Below are 16470 nucleotides of genomic sequence, written 5' to 3' on the forward strand. Positions count from 1 at the left end.
TCAGAATCTTGTATGTTTCTATGAGATCCCCTCTCATCCTTCTAAACTCCAATGTATAAAGGCCCAGTTGATCCAGTCTCTCCTCATATGTCAGTCCAGCCATCCCGGAAATCAGTCTAGTGAACCTTCCCTGCACTTCCTCAATATCAAGAACATCCTTCCTCAGATTAGGAGACCAAAACTGAACACAATATTTCAGGTGAGGCCTCACCAAGGCCCTGTAAGACCTCCCTGCTCCTTTACTCAAATCCCCTAGCTATGAAGGCCAACATACCATTTGCCTTCTTCACCGCCTGCTGTACCTGCATGCCCACTTTCAATGACTGATGTACCATGACACCCAGGTCTCGTTGCACCTCCCCTTTTCCTAATCTACCACCATTCAGACAATATTCTGTCTTCACGTTTTTGCCCCCAAAGTGGATAACCTCACATTTATCCACATTATACTACATCTGCTATGCATTTGCCCACTCACCTAACCTGTCCACGTCACCCTGCAGCCTCTTAGCATCCTCCTCACAGCTCACAACGCCACCCAGTTTAGACTGGGAAGACCTCTGCACACCACTCCTCCGGCGAATACATCTCACTTGCTCAAAGGCTGAGCAAAGCCCCACCTGCAGCTGAACCAGGCATCGAAGTGCAGATCCATTTGCAGATCCCCGAGGTACAGGCCGCTCATCACAACCGCGAGGAGGTGAAGATCAACTGAGCAGCGGTACAGGTGCGGTACCCACCATCCAAAGCCGATGACCTCTTTGCGACGATGGAAGAGGCTCCAGGTTGACCAAGGAACGTAGGACTCCAGCCGAAATGATCCGAATGCATCTTCCCGACGCCAGAGGCAAAATCCCTGGGGAGGAAGATCGTGGCAGTCGGCATCACGGACACGAACGAGAGTGCGTCCAGACCACAGAATGAAAGAGCATCCAGACCACGGGACGAGAGTGTGTCCAGACCACGGGATGAGAGAGCATCCAACCCACGGGATGTCGCCGCAATGAGACAGAGGCATGTGTTGCCCAGCAAGGAAGATGATTGGGTTTGGAGCAAAGGTAAAGGGGTGGCCGCTGAGAAGGCCAGGAACCCACTATGTTCCAATAAGTTTTTTGCACTGTGTCAGCCATGTGAGCGTTCTTTCGCAGCCAATGATGTACTATCATATAGGGTCGGGGGTACCTTACAACAAGTCAAAGTAGTGGGCAAACACCAACCAGTTGTATATGTATCTAACAAAGTATTTGTAGCAAGTGACCTGTTACCTCACGGGGTCGAGCATGTTGTGCAGCAAGCCAAAGTAGCGGGCGAGCCCCAACTGGTTGTACACATATCCAATAAGTTAACCAAGGCAGTAACCTGGTTTCACGGGACAAAAGAGACATACTAAAGAGTGTCCCAATATTTGCTCGAGTCAGATAAGCTGCCCATCCCACAGTTTTGGGAGAGCAGAGGCACCATTATCGATGTTTTGTTTTGAGAATGTCTAACACTGTCTGTGCACTGAAACATGATCCGCCACGGGCCAGGCACTGAGAACAGTGCTAATGCCCTCAGTTGGCTACTGTTGCCCAACACCAGGGTGGAAACGGCGCAGCCTGTAGACCTACTCATTGTCGTGGAAGTGCTAGAAAGTGAGAGGTCAACCATAACAGCCCCCCAGTTTAGGACCTGGACCAGGCAGGATCCCACATTCTGCCAACTGTGATCCGCTAGACAGAATTTTGCAGCTTATCCGTCACAAAGACGAAATGCTCATCCCATCAGATTGCCCCGTGGGGCGACCTTGCAATGTTGCAAAGAAAGGCAGGAAGGCTACACACAGTTGACGGTCCGGGGCCTCCATACTATGGCCCAGGATTCACGGGGACCATGCGGCGTCTCGCCACTACCGAAAGTCTCAAGGCCATATTGGCCATCCTGGGCTTGCCAGACGTTAGATTCAGCGACAATAGTCCGGAGCAGGCAGCCCAAATCATAAAGCCAAGCACCACACATGTCACGGTAGACTCCCTACAGACCCGGCCATCCCGGGTGCTACGCAGTCACCAGACAGAATCACTCAGAACCGAGTCTTCCGTATGCTATCAGCAGAGAATGTACCATGATCGCACGGCTCCTCCAAGCAACATCAGCATAAATGATGTAGACCATGTTCAGGGCTGCTTGCACTGTATTAGCCAAAGAGGGGAATGGGGTGTTTGTGATGAAAATGGAGTGTTTGTTTTGAAACCGTGTACTGGGCAAACAAAGAAAGCATTTGGATAAGACCAAACTGCAAACTACAGATAACCAGAAACCACTGTGAAAGGACCTGGCCCCCAGCGACCCACTAAAACAATCGATCTCGCCGTCAACCATGAGAATGAACCCACCATGCCCGTCAGACCAATCAGACCAGCCTTGTAGCCGCGCAGCAACGATGCGACCAACTCACCCATGCCAGGATTTCAACTCAGGTGATCGACCCGGGGACGCAAGGCACCAAATCGCCTCAACTTGCAAATAACTTGTACATAAAACTTCGGGGGGAGTGATGTTATGTCTGTATATAAACCTCACCAATATGTAAGACTTGCCACTAGGGGGCACACCTGTGGGAGACCTAAGGGTCACCTATGCACCCTGGGGCAAGCAGGTAAAAAAGTGATTCACCATGCTGCTTCTCCACTCTGGAGTCTGAATAAAGAGACCAAGGTCACAACAATTTGAGCCTACAATACAGTCTGGTGGATTTATTCTGAACATAACAATACCTATAGAAACTCTTGCTATCTGTTTTATATTTTGTGCTAGTTTACTTTCATAGTCTAGCTTCCCTTTCTTAATCAGTTTTTTAGTCGTTCTTTGCTGGCTTTTAAAAGTTTCCCAGTCTTCTGTCCTCCCACTAGTTTTGGTAACTTTGTATGCCCTTGTTTTTAATTGGATACCGTCCTTTATTTCTTTAGTTAGCCATGGATGGCTATCTTTTCTCTTATACCTTTTCCTCCTCACTGGAATATATTTTTCTTGAGAGTTGTGAAATATCTCCTTAAATGTACACCACTGTTCATCAACCGTCCTACACTTTAATCTATTTTCCCAGTCCACTTTACCCAACTCTGTCCTCATATCTTCAGAGTCTCCTTTATTTAAGCTTAGTACGCTGGTTAGAGATCCAACTTTCTTACCCTCCATCTGAATTTGAAATTCAATCATGCTATGATCACTCATTCTGAGAGGATCCTTTACTCGGGGATTGTTTGTTAATCCTGTCTCATTACACAGGACCAGACCGAAGATAGCTTGCCCCCTGGGATTGGTTCCGTTACATACTGCTCAAGGAACCTGTCCCTTACGCACTCTATGAACTCCTCCTCAAGGCTGCCCTAACCAATTTGATTTGTCCAATCAATATGGAGGTTAAAATCACCCATGATTATTGCTGTTCCCTTTTTACAAGCCACCACTATTTCCTGGTTTATACTCCGACCAACGGAGTTGCTACTATTAGGGGGCCTACAGACTACACCCACCAGTGACGTTTTCCCCTTATTGTTCCTTATCTCCATCCAAACTGTTTCAACACCCTGATCTTTTGAGCCAATATCATTTCTTACTATTGCAGTGATTCCATCCTTTATCAGTAGAGCTACCCCACCTCCTTTTCCTTTCTGACTGTCCTTCCGGATTGTCAAGTACCTCTGAATATTTAATTCCCAGTCCTGGTCACCTTGCAACCACGTCTCTGTAATGGCTATCAGATCATACCCATTTACCTCAATTTGTGCCATCAACTCATCTATTTTGTTACAAATGCTACGTGCATTTAGACAAAGTGCCTTTAAGTTTTTTTTTTAGCCCTTTTTTCCTACTTGTTTTCTCTCTCCTTCAAACTCACTTTCTTTATTTTTGCTTTCTAATTCCAGCTTTACTCCCCTCCCTATTGAATCTATTCTCAGGTTCCCAACCCCCTGCCAAGCTAGTTTAAACCCTCCCCAACAGCACTAGCAACCCACGAAGAAAAGAGAAGTATGATAAGATGCAACAAAGCTCACAGCCTTCGGCCAGTCGGGAACTCCGCAACGACGGCTGGTCAGGAGCCTTGGGGGTCCCAGCACCGCTCGCGAATCACGGTCCAAGGTAAATTTCAAAGAGCTACTGGACAGTTCCGTTCCTTTATACTATTGAACAAACATGGGTGCATGTGCCTTATGGCCAACTCCTAATCTGTAAGGCCCCAGCTGTTCTTCCACAAAGCATGAGACCTGGAGGCGCCGATCTTCCCATAAACAAGATGGTGTGCGCATCAAGGTCTCTCTCTCTCTCTCTCTGCATCAACAACATTCCACGAAGCATGAAGCAGAAAACACACTGTAAATGTCAGAATATCATAATTAACCCTATGTGATTAACCTTATACAATACAATCAACCCTTGATATTTAGACATTCTAAGTAATATAATCGAGTTGAAGGCTTAATGCATTAGTTACACGTTGAGTATGCACAAGCAACACCCGCAATCTACACCAATGAATACATACGAGCAGTAATATCAGTGTTAGCTAACCGCCACCCTATACGGCCATCCCATGCTGTGTTTGAGGATGGAAGTAGCACAGTCACAGATAACGAGACACAGAGACTTGCCAGCATGAGTTGGTAAGTTGCCATTTTGGGCATAATTCTTGTGGGAGGAAGCATAAGTATATTAATTCAGCCCCGTTTAGTCAATTTACCCTTGTCAACACAGAGAGGAATATCTTGACCAGTCAGTAGCACCCAATAAGTGTTTCCTTCTCCTTTCGCTAAGATTTCCCCTGCTTGTAAGGGTTTCTGGGGGTACTGCACCCACACTTTTCCTCCTTCACAAACTGTGTCCTGAGTCTGATTTTCTTTTTTAATAGTAGGGACACTAACTTTGCCTAACTTGTGGCTTATGGGAGATCCCCCCCGCAATGGTCGGTGATTCAGATTGCGCACTGCTTGTGGTACGACCTTTAACCACCCTTGCAATATGTTAGTGGGAATTAATATTTTGCACTGTTGCTTAAGTAGTCCATTCATGCATTATATTAACCCTGCAGCTTGCGGATAGTAAGGTATGTGAAACATCCAATAGATCCCATTGTCTACCGCCCACTGTTGTACTGTTTGACCTGTAAAGTATGACCCATTATCGGACTGTACTTCTGCTGGCTCAGATTAAATTCTCCAGTCCTTTAATCGTACTTTGTTGATTCGCTTTAGTCACTGGATAAGCTATCAAAAGTCCAGAATAGGTATCAACAGCAGTGAGCAAATATTGGAACCGTTGTTGCAATGGTAAAGGTCCTACATAATCAACTTGCCATATTTGCGCTGGTTGAGTCCCTCTCTTAATATGAGCACCGGGTTGTCGTTGTAAGGGAAAATGCTTCACCTTTTGACAAATTTCACAGGCGTTTATGATCAGTCTAACACCGTCTGTAGTCAAATGTAACCCCCTATTTCATGCCCATTGTATCGTACCCTGAATGCCCAAATGTCCAGAATTGTGGTGGGCCCACTTGCCTATGCCATATCCTTCCTCTTCCGCCTCTTTGACAGCCCGTACCCGGGCTATATAATCAACGGTGTTATTATATTCAGAGGTCTTTGAAGCGTTTTTCATGTGAGCATCCACATGATGTACAATTATTTTCATCTTCTGGGCTTTGGACCATATTTGTTCCCATAGGTGCTTTCCCCACAAGTCTTTCCCAGTTATTTGCCAGTTATGTTCATGCCAGTTTCGCATCCAGCTCGCCATGTCATTGGCTACTGCCCATGAGTCAGTATATATGTGTACTTGTTGCTATTCCTCTTCTAACGCAGGGACTACAGCTGTTAGTTCTGCTAGCTGGCTGGAGCCTCCCATGCTCTTATCATGCACAATTGTCTGGGTTTTTGGATTGAAGGCAGCGGCTTGCCATCGACGAAGGCTGTTTTGCCAGACCGCTGAGCCATCTGTGAACCAGGCATGGCTACATTCTTCAGGTATTAACTGTTCAAAAGACATGCCCCAAAAGATCGGTGACTCTTTGGTTAAGCTGACAGACGACTGCGTAAGTTCACTCTCAACTGTTTGTGGGTATTCAGCCACATGCTCATGTAGTCTTTTCCTTTACTTGCTCTGTCTGCGATATACCATTTCCAGTGCACTAAGGAGCTTTGCTGTGCTCGCCCGACCTTGTGTGTCTCATTTTCTGAGAGAACCCAGGATAATATGGGTAGGTCTGGTCTTAAACTAACTTTGTCGTCCCCTGTCTGTCCTTCTGTTTCTGTTAGGTCCCAATAACATGCTAATAATTGTTTCTCAAATGGAGTGTAACGAGTAGCAGCATCTGTCAATTTTCTAGACCAGAACCTTAACGGTATACGAGTGCCATGTTGAACCTGCTACAAACTCCAAACTGCAGTATTAGTAACGAATACCTGTAGATCAAAAGGCTGTCCAGGCACTCACGGGGCTAGTGGTAAAGCTTGAGCTACGACTTCTTTGGCTACATCAAAAGTCACCTGTTGTTCCTTTCCCCACTCGAAGTGGGCCTTTAAGTAATTAAAAAATCAATAAATAAAAAATTTAAAGTTTCTACTCACCTACTGCAGCACCAGGATCCCTCCAACAGCCTGCTGAAGAGCTGCTCGGGCAGGCCCCACCGCCGAAGAGGAGTTCGGACAGGGCCCGCCCACGAGATGCCAGTCAGGCAGGCCCCGCCAACAAAGAGGATTTCAGACGGGGCCCGCCCCCAAGATGTTGGTTGGGCAGGCCCCACTGCCGAAGAGTTTAGGCGGGGACCACCCCCAAGATGCCAGTCGGGCGGGCTCCGCCGCCGAAGAGGAGTTCAGGCAGGGCCCGCCCCGACGAGATGCTGGTCGGGCGGGCCCCGCCACCGAGGAGGTAAGGGCAGGCAGGCCACTCAGCCCGGGATAGGGACGACATCCCATTGGCCAGTGATAGGGTCGTCGCCGGGAGACAGGACGTGCTGGGAGGGCCAGGAGCTACTGCACACGCGCACAGCCTCCACTGCGAATGCGCACAGCTGCCGACACTGTTTTTGGTGCAGGGCCATTGCTCTGTCCCCAACAGCTCCTGCTGCGCCGTGCTGAGCTGCAAACGGGCCTACAAATATTGGAGAATTGCGAGGTAAGTAGTTGGCACTTTTTCAGTTCTACAAATTAGGCGGGCCTCTCCAAGGTGCACCGTTCTACCGGGGGTCTGAAACTTGGGCCCTTAAAGTGGGTGGGAAAAACAATCCAATTGTGGATTTTTGGAGCTTTACGAGGACATGACTGGCTGTCTTACTTGCTAGCACTTCTAATTTGTGGTGACACTATGCAAATTCATGGCCTTGGATTTGCCAAATCTCACCGTATTAGCAAACTCAAGTACTAGGGTAAAATCCCAGCATTCATCCATCCCCAAATGCATTTATCCTGAAAGGTACTCTAAAGAAAAAAAAAGTCCACTGACTAACCTGCTGACATTTCTTACTGGCAGTGATTCTGCTTCACTCCCAGAGGTAGAAAAGTCACTTGCTCCTTTAGGTGATGGGGTTTCCCAATGGCTATAAATAACTTATTTGGGGGGGGGGTGATTTTAACAGGCAAGAATGGGTGGATTGGAGTTGGGTGCACAGTTACATTTGGAGATAAAAGAATTCGGTTTCACCAAGGTGTGTTTGGCTACATGCGAATAACCTGCTCACTGGAGTTGGTGCTATTGTTGCACAGGCAGGCGGGCAATGAAGACATCATTTAGGTGATAATTGAATGCAACTGAGGGCCTTTTGACACGGATTGAACTTTCCTTCGGATTTAAAGCCTCAGGCACAGGTTTCCCAGGGCTTGGGAAACTGCCCAGTAAAGAGGAAGTGAGTTTCAGGTGCACTTAATGACCATCTATCAACTTCAGATTGCCAGAACTCAACAAAGTCTCAGTTCTTACAGCTGCTTTGTTATTTCCCTCTGGCAAATGCTTAGCAGAGAGTTCTTGTCACCATACAGCTTTTGGAGCAGCTTGGAGGCTTTCAAACAGGCACCAGCAAGTGGGAGCTGCCTTGAATGTTTTTGACAGTAAATCAGAAGAGCATCAGCATCCAGGGCAAACACAATGTGATGTGGTGGGATTAGCAAGTGCACAAGAGAGAGGAGACCAAAAGAGGGATTGAGGCTGCAGGCGACACTACCCACATAGCAGGGTGTACAGACAGAGGCTCAGCTTCCTTGAGCTCTTGGAAGAGCTGTAAGCCGAGGTTGTCATGTCACATGGTTGCAGACATCTGCAACCTCCTCGAAGAAGAGCATGATCTTAGAATAAGGGGCCGCCCATTTAAAACAGATGAGGAGAAATTTCTTCTCTCAGAGGGTTGAGAATCTGTATTGTAGTCTCAGAGAGCTGTGGAAGCTGGGACATTGAATAAATTTAAGACAGAAATAGACAGTTTCTTAAACAATAAAGGGATAAGGGATTATGGAGAGTGGGCAGGGAAGTGGACCTGATTCCATGATCGGATCAGCCATGATCGTATTAAATGGCGGAGCAGGCTCGAGGGGCCGAATGGCCTTCTCCTGCTCCTATTTCTTTTGTTCTTATGTTCTGATAACTCCCCATACTGACCGGAAGCAGAGTGACCATAACTTCCCATACTGACCATTTGCATTTCACGCCCTCAACCCTACTTGAATGTACAATCCTACAATAACCTGTCACCGTCCTAATTAGCGACCGATCCACTTCGAGCTACAGCCCGGGCAGTGAGCAGACTCAGAGAAGCGATTGATTGAGCCGACATTGGTTCCCAGTCCAGCAATTTATAATTCTCATCCTCGCATTCAAATCTTTCCATGGCCTCACTCCTCCCTATCTCTTTAATTTCCTCCCACTCCCAACCTACATCCCTTCCTATCTCTGTAACCCCCCTCCCACCCTAAACCCTCCTTATCTCTGTAATCCCTTCCCACCCTGCACCCCTCCCTATCTCTGTAACCTCCTCCCACCCTGCACCCCTCCCTATCTCTTTAACCTCCTCCCACCCTGCACCCCTCCCTATCTCTGTAACCACCTCCCACCTTACACCCCTCCCCATTCCTGTAACCCATATCCCACCCTAGACTCCTCCCTATCCCTGTAACCTCTCCCGCCCTACATTGCTCCGAGATCTCTGCGCTCCTCCAATTCTGGTCTCTTGTCCAACCCTCACTCCTGTAGTTCCACCATTGGTGGTAATGCCTTCAGCTCTGGAATTCCATCCTGAAAACTCACTATCTCTCCCTCCTCCTTTTAAGACATTCCCTAAAACCTACCTCTTTGACTGAGCTTTTGGTCACCTGTCACAATATATCCTCCCATGTCTTGGTGTCAGTTTCTCTCTGATTGGTGGCGAGGCGGAGATGGAAATGTCTGCTTCCTTGTCTCTCAGACTGTCTTGCAGTCCCGGACAGTCTCCATGCGATGTGTGCGCGCCGAGAGTACAGGGGTTATCTTCAGCCCATGCGTTGTTCTCCACCTGGGATCAATAATTGCTGTTTTCTCCTGACACATGCAGCTGACCCAAAGCTTGGTCACACACGGCCACGAATCTCATCACTAGAGGTTGCGAACCCAGAGCAATGTAGGAGCTCTCAAACAATGCGATTGGCTCAGAGCTGAAAGGGAAAGCACGAACTTGCATTTATATGGCGCCAAAAATTATGGACTCACCGGGTGCACACTCAGTACTGCTGCTCCGACAGTGCAGTGCTCCCTCAGTACTGCTGCTCCGACAGTGCAGTGCTCCCTCAGTACTGCCGCTCGGACAGTGTAGTGCTTCCTCAGTACAAGCCCTCTGACAGTACAGTGCTCCCTCAGTACAAGCCCTCTGACAGTGCAGTGCTCCCTCAGTACAAGCCCTCTCACAGTGCAGTGCTCCCTCAGTACAAGCCCTCTGACAGTGCAATGCTCCCTCAGTACTAGCCCTCCGACAGTGTGGTGCTCGCTCAGTACTGCACTGAGTGTTGGTCTGGATTATGGTCTCAAGTCTCTGGAGTGAGATTTGAACCCACAACCTTCTGACTCCAAGGCCAGAGTGCTGCCCACTGATCGACAGTTGAAAGGCCCCTAACTTGCCCCGAAGGACAGCACAGGCCAGCCCACAATGAAATATGTGTGCGTACTAGGTCCGTGCAGCAGAGCAGGTTTCCAGTCATCTTGGTTAATCCTTGCCATTGGATAAAGACCTAGCTCGATACGAGGGACTGCCTATGATGATGATGGCGTCCCCTGAGTCTGCATTCTCTGACCTTGTTCATCAGTCTATTATGTGGTACCTTATCGAAGGCCTTTTGAAAATCTAGATAAATTACATTTACTGCATTACCATTGTCTGCTCTCTCTGTTAGCTCTTCAAAACATTCAATAAGGTTGGTTAAGCAACACTTTATCTTTTGAAATCCATGCTGACTATTCATTATTATATTTTTGGTTTCTAGCTGTTCTTCTATTTTCTCCTTGAGTAGGGATTCCATTATTTTTCCTACCACCGATGTTAAGCTGACTGATCTATAATTCCCTAGACATGTTCTATCCCCCTTCTTAAATATAGCTATTACATTAGCTATCCGCCAGTCCTCTGGCACTCATCATCATAGGCAGTCCCTCGGAATCGAGGAAGACTTGTTTCCACTCCCAAAGTGAGTTTTTTGATGGCTGAACAGTCCGATATGAGAGCCACAGTACCTGCCACAGGTGGGACAGACATTCGTCGAGGGAAGGGGTCGGTGGGGCTGGTTTGCCGGCGCTCCTTCCGCTGCCTGCGCTTGACCTCTTCACACTCTTTGCATTGAGACTCGAAGAGCTCAACGCCCTCCCGGATGCACTTTCACCACCTCGGGCGGTCTTCGGCCAGGGTCTCCCAGGTGTCAGTAGGGTGTCACACTTTACCAGGGAAGCTTTGAGGGTGTCCTTATAATGTTTCCGCTGTCCTCCTTTAGCTCGTTTACCATGAAGGAGCTCCGCATAAAGCATTTGCTTAGGGAGTCTCGTATCTGGCACTACACTGTTTGCCAACAAATTATTAAATATGTATAATAATGCCTCTGCTATCTCTTCCCGAGATTCTTTAAAAATGCAATCCATCCAGATCAGGAATTTTATCTTCTTTGACTTTGATTAGTTTATTTAATATCTTCCCTCTTTTTATTTTAAATATACTTATCTCATTACTAGTCTCATCATCCAATGTCATGACCACCTGTTCTATCTCCCTGGTAAATACTGATGCAAAATATTTATTTAATATTTTTGACATCTCTCTATTACCTGTGGTATTATCCTGTCTATCCCTTAATGACCCTATTCCCATCGTAACATTCCTTTTTTTATTGATGTGCCTGTAAAATATTTTACTATTTTGTGTCATGTTCCTTAATAATTGAATTTAAAAGTTCCTCTTTGCCTTCCTAATTGTTTTTTAAATTTCTCTCTTAATCTCATCATATTCTCCCTTATCATGCAATGCCCTGCTGTCGATGTACTTAATGTATGCCTCTTACCTTATCCTCAATTGTTCCCTTTTGATTCCATTCAGGGCACGACTGGAGACACAGAGGGTCAGGCCGTCCACTGCACATAAATGCATAAGGCAAATGACGAATGAATTGTTTGCCATTGATGGGAATTAAGTAAACTTCCCCTGTGCTGACAATAACCAGAATGAGCTGACACTTGCATTCGCCTCTTTGGCTGGCTTTCCATGGACACAGGGTGCCATTGACGGCACACACATGTGGCAATCTGAGCACCGTCACAGCAGCTGGGAGTTATTATTCCATCAATGCACGGCTGGTGTGCAACCACAAGAAGAGGTTCATGCAGGTGTGCGCCAGATTCCTGGGGAGCTGTCATAATGTTTTCTGACTGCGGCAGTCCAACATTCCTGACCTTTTCGTTCATGGAAGCAGAATTGAGGGCAGGCTTGTAGAAGAGAAGGGATACCCTGATCAAAATTGTCTCATGACACCTGTGAGCAAGTCCATCAATGAGGTGCAGGGGTGCTCACAAGGAGAGCCATATGGCCACCTAGTGTGCTTTCGAGCAAGCCATCAGAATGTTAATATCTCGGCCTATATAGGAGATAGTTACAGCATTGTAGTTGTAGTTTTCGCTCTGTTCCTCTTGACCTAGAGAATACTACACAACCCACATTACCTTGACAACCAGGTCAAGAATGACAGAGCTGCAGCTCCTGTTGACAAATTCTGTGTGTGAGAAAGATGCTTCATGGGAATTGTAGTTATCATCCTGCTGTGGAACTACAATTCCCAGACTATATCTTGGGCTACAGCTCCCAAGGAATCTGGTGCACACCTGCATGAACCTCTTCTTGTGGTTGCACACTGGCTGCATGACATGCAGGCCGTGATCCTTACCAACGGATTCATCACAGATCCAATCCACATCCGGACTGGGGTCAAACAGGGCTGCGCCATCGCCTCAATCCTCTTCTCAATCTTCCTCGCTGCCATGCTCCACCTCACAGTCAACAAGCTCCCCACTGGAGTGGAACTAAACTACAAAAGCAGTGGGAACCTGTTCAACCTTCGTCGTCTCCAGGCCAGGTCCAAGACCACCCCAACCTCTGTTGTTGAGCGACAGTCTGCAGATGACGCCTGCGTATGCGCACATACAGAGGCTGAACTCCAAGTCATAGTGAACATATTTACTGAGGCGTACAAAAGCATGGGCCGTATGCTAAACATCCATAAGACAAAGGTCCTCCACCAGCCTTTCCTCGCCGCACAGCACTAGCCCCGAGTCATCAAGATCCACAGTGCGGCCCTGGACAACATGGTCCATTTCCCACACCTTGGGAGCCGCTTATCAACAAGAGCAGATATTGATGAAGAGATTCAACACTGTCTCCAGTCTGCCACTGCAGCCTTCGGCCGCCTGAGGAAAAAGTGTTTGAAGACTTGGCCCTCAAATCTGCCACCAAGCTCATGGTCTACAGGGCTGTAGTAATACCCGCTCTCCTGTATGGCTCAGAGACATGGACCATGTACAGTAGGCACCTCACGTCGCTGGAGAAATACCACCAATGATGTCTCCGCAAGATCCTGCAAATTCCCTGGGAGGACAGATGCACCAACATTAGCGTCCTCGACCAGGCCAACATTCCCAGCATTGAAGCACTGACCAAACTTGATCAGCTCCGCTGGGCAGGCCACATTGTTTGCATGCCTGACACGAGACTCCCAAAGCAAGCTCCTGACGGTCCCCATTGCGGAATTGGAGCTGAGGGTGGATTCACTCTGGAGCATCCACGATACTGAGAATGACGTGAGTAGCATGTGTAGCGAGCTGGTCTTACCACAGGCGAAGGGTCCACAGCCAGATAGGGAATGGAAGACCAGCAGGAAGAGCAGTGCAAGGAAGGTAGTGCAGGGGTCCCCTGCGGTCATCCCCCTGCGAAACAGATACACTGCTTTGAGTACTGTTGAGGGGGATGACTCATCAGAGGAGGGCAGCAGCAGCCAAGTTCATGGCACCGTGGCTGGCTCTGCTGCACAGGAGGGCAGGAAAAAGAGTGGGAGAGCGATAGTGATAGGGGATTCGATTGTAAGGGGAATAGATAGGCGTTTCTGCAGCCGCAACCAAGACTCCAGGATGGTATGTTGCCTCCCTGGTGCAAGGATCAAGGATGTCTCGGAGCGAGTGCAGAACATTCTGAAAAGGGAGGGTGAACAGCCAGTTGTCGTGGTGCACATTGGTACCAACGACATAGGTAAAAAAAAGGGATGAGGTCCTACAAGACGAATTTAAGGAGCTAGGAGCTAAATTAAAACGTAGGACCTCAAAAGTAGTAATCTCAGGATTGCTACCAGTGCCACGTGCTAGTCAGAGTAGGAATCTCAGGATAGTGCAGATGAATACGTGGCTTGAGCAGTGGTGCAGCAGGGAGGGATTCAAATTCCTGGGGCATTGGAACCGGTTCTGGGGGAGGTGGGACCAGTACAAACCGGACGGTCTGCACCTGGGCAGGTCTGGAACAAATGTCCTAGGGGGAGTGTTTGCTAGTGCTGTTGGAGAGGATTTAAACTAATATGGCAGGGGGATGGGAACCAATGCAGGGAGACAGAGGGAAACAAAAAGGAGACAAAAGCAAAAGACAAGAAAGGAGATGAGTAAAAGTGGAGGGCAGAGAAACCCAAGGCAAAAAACAAAAAGGGCCACTGTATATAAAGGGACTGCAGGAGGGGTCAAAACTAAAAATCATGGTTTAAAAACTAGTATTAAAACACTCTACCGAAACGCACGCAGCATTCGAAATAAAGTAAATGAGTTGACGGCACAAATCATGACAAATGGGTATGATTTGGTGGCCATTACAGAAACATGGTTGCAGGGTGGCCAAGACTGGGAATTAAACATACAGGGGTATCTGACAATTCAGAAAGATAGACCAGAAGGGAAAGGAGGTGGGGTAGCTCTGTTAATAAAGGATGGTATCAGGGCAGTTGTGAGAGACGATATTGGCTCGAATGAACAAAATGTTGAATCATTGTGGGTGGAGATTAGAGATACTAAGGGGAAAAAGTCACTGGTGGGCATAGTTTATAGGCCCCCAAATAATAACTTCACGGTGGGGAGGGCAATAATCAAGGGAAGCATGGAGGCATGTGAAAAAGGAATGGCAGTAATCATGGGGGATTTTAACCTACATATCTATTGGTCAAATCAAATCACACGAGGTAGCCTAGAGGAGGAATTAATAGAATGCATACGGGATTGTTTCTTAGAACAGCATGTTACAGAACCTACAAGGGAGCAAGCTATCTTAGATCTGGTCCTGTGTAATGAGACTGGAATAATAAACGATCTCCTACTAAAAGATCCTCTCGGAATGAGTGATCACAGTATGGTTGAATTTGTAATACAGATTGAGGATGAGGAAGTAGTGTCTCAAACGAGCATACTGTGCTTAAACAAAGGGGACTACAGTGGGATGAGGGCAGAGTTGGCTAAAGTAGACTGGAAACACAGACTAAACGGTGGCACAATTGAGGAACAGTGGAAGACTTTTAAGGAGCTCTTTCATAGTGCTCAACAAAAATATATTGCAGCGAAAAAGAAGGGCGGTAAGAGAAGGGATAACCAGCCATGGATAACCAATGAAATAAAGGAGAGTATCAAATTAAAAACCAATGCGTATAAGGTGGCCAAGGTTAGTGGGAAAATAGAAGATTGGGAAAATTTTAAACAACAGCAAAGAATGACTAAGAAAGCAATAAACAAAGGAAAGATTGATTACGAAGGTAAATTTGCGCAAAACATAAAAACGGATGGTAAAAGATTTACAGATATATAAAACGGAAAAGAGTGACTAAAGTAAATGTTGGTCCCTTAGAAGATGAGAAGGGGGATTTAATAATGGGAAATGTGGAAATGACGGAGACCTTAAACAATTATTTTGCTTCGGTCTTCACAGTGGAAGACACAAAAACCATGCCAAAAATTGCTGGTCACAGGAATGTGGGAAGGGAGGACCTTGAGACAATCACTATCACTAGGGGGGTAGTGCTGGACAGGCTAATGGGACTCAAGGTAGACAAGACCCCTGGTCCTGATGAAATGCATCCCAGGGTATTAAAAGAGATGGCGGAAGTTATCGCAGATGCATTCGTTATAATCTACCAAAAGTCTCTGGACTCTGGGGAGGTACCAGCGGATTGGAAAGCAGCTAATGTAACAGTTCGGACGGGATCTCCCCACGTGCTTGAGCCTCCTCGATGCACCTAACAGAGTCAGGGCCCAAAGCTGTTTCTAGCGACTCGATGGCTTCGGCCGCGTGGCGGACGTTGGCTGAACTTAGGCGCCGCGCCAGCGTGCCTGGCGCCATCCAGCCCGCTCCTCCGCCATCGAGCAGGTCCCTGACCCTGGTCACCTCACCAGCCACAGCCCTCTCTTCCGACCGCCACATAAAACCTCGGTCGTGGAGGTACGGATTCCCGAGCAGCGGCTCCTGCCGGACAGCCGCCACTCCAGCCGGTGGAGAGCTGCGCTTGGTGGCGACTTTGTTCCAGACCCTGATGAGTTCCTTGTAAAAGACAGGCAGCTCCCGGAAGGCGGTCCTGACACCCCCCAAGTTCACAAACAGGAGCTGCATGTCGTAATTGAGGTCACGCTGCTGGCGGAAGAAATACATCGCCAGAGCACACCACCTAGGAGGGGGCTCGACGTAAAGGTATCTCTGCAGGGTCTGAAGACGGAAAGTCGCGAGCTGGGCGCTGATGCACACCAACGACTGACCGCCCTCCTCAAGCGGGAGACTCAAGACCGCAGCAGAGACCCAGTGCTTCCTGTTGTTCCAGAAGAAGTCCACCAGCTTCTTCTGTATCTTGGCGACAAACGCAGGGGGAGGGGTCAAAGTGACTAGCCAGTACCACAACATTGCGGCCACCAGCTGGTTTATGACTAGCGCTCGACACC

Source organism: Pristiophorus japonicus, chromosome 8 (assembly GCF_044704955.1).
Source record: "Pristiophorus japonicus isolate sPriJap1 chromosome 8, sPriJap1.hap1, whole genome shotgun sequence".
Lineage (NCBI taxonomy): Eukaryota > Metazoa > Chordata > Chondrichthyes > Pristiophoridae > Pristiophorus > Pristiophorus japonicus.